Source organism: Scyliorhinus torazame, chromosome 24 (assembly GCF_047496885.1).
Source record: "Scyliorhinus torazame isolate Kashiwa2021f chromosome 24, sScyTor2.1, whole genome shotgun sequence".
Taxonomy (NCBI): domain Eukaryota; kingdom Metazoa; phylum Chordata; class Chondrichthyes; order Carcharhiniformes; family Scyliorhinidae; genus Scyliorhinus; species Scyliorhinus torazame.
In genome coordinates, this window is record NC_092730.1 from 36637644 (window position 1) to 36638564 (window position 921).

A 921-nucleotide genomic window follows, 5' to 3' on the forward strand; every position below is an offset into this window, starting at 1 on the left:
CTCAGCCTTCAGCAGATTGAGAAAGAGAATACTTGAAGAGCAGCTTCATGACAGAATCGTTCGGAGTGACCATTGCACAGTGCTTACTCAGCAACGGCAAAGACTGGTCCCGTATGTGTTTTATTCTCTTCGCAGTGGAGGCCAACAAACCAAAAATACTCCAATTTACTCAATGATCCCAGTACGAAAAGCAAGGGACAAAAAATGTTTCTTTTGATTTTATTTCAACAACGAAACAAATTGAAAAGGAATTAAAAAGCGCATTGAGCTGATACAATAGGCTTCGAGAAGCAATGGTTTGAGTGACGGCCGCTTGTCGGTTGGCTCGTTGGTCTAGGGGTATGATTCTCGCTTAGGGACTTCTGTTAACGGTAAAATGCGAGAGGTCCCGGGTTCAAATCCCGGACGAGCCCCGTTTATGTTTAATCAGTACGATCCATGTGGTGTCATTGACTGAATTCGGGAGCAGGTTTGAGCTCCAGAGAATGTGTCAGTACAGAACACGTGAAGAAACGAACGCGACATTTCAAGACCGTTTCACCATGGTGTCGGACTCTGAATTTATCCTCAGATATCAAGTAAAACAAACGAACGCTTGTGCATCCAGGTAGTTGGCTGAATGCAATGTTTGTATGTAACCCCGATAAACCTTTGATTTATTTGCTGAATCTCCGCCTTTAAAATAATCAATGTCCCGCTTCCGCCGCCTTCTGAGGCAGAGTTCCAAAGTCGCACAACTCTCTGGGAGTGAGAAATTTCCACATCTCCATCCGAAAAGGGCGACATCCTTGTTTTTAACTGCCCAGTAGTTCTGGTCTCACCCACAAGCAGCGACATCCTTTCCACGTCCACCTTGCCAAGACCATTCAAAATCTGATGTACTTCAATCAAATCAACTGTCGCTCTTCACATCTCCATTGG

General features: G+C 44.7%; 1 non-coding gene across 1 annotated transcript; it reads left to right on the forward strand.

Moving 5' to 3' along the window:
* Nucleotides 1–322: 322 nt before the first annotated feature.
* On the forward strand, nt 323–413 carry trnap-agg (transfer RNA proline (anticodon AGG)). The gene is given in 2 exon segments: nt 323–358; nt 378–413. It is a non-coding gene; the product is annotated as a tRNA-Pro (tRNA).
* Nucleotides 414–921: the final 508 nt, after the last annotated feature.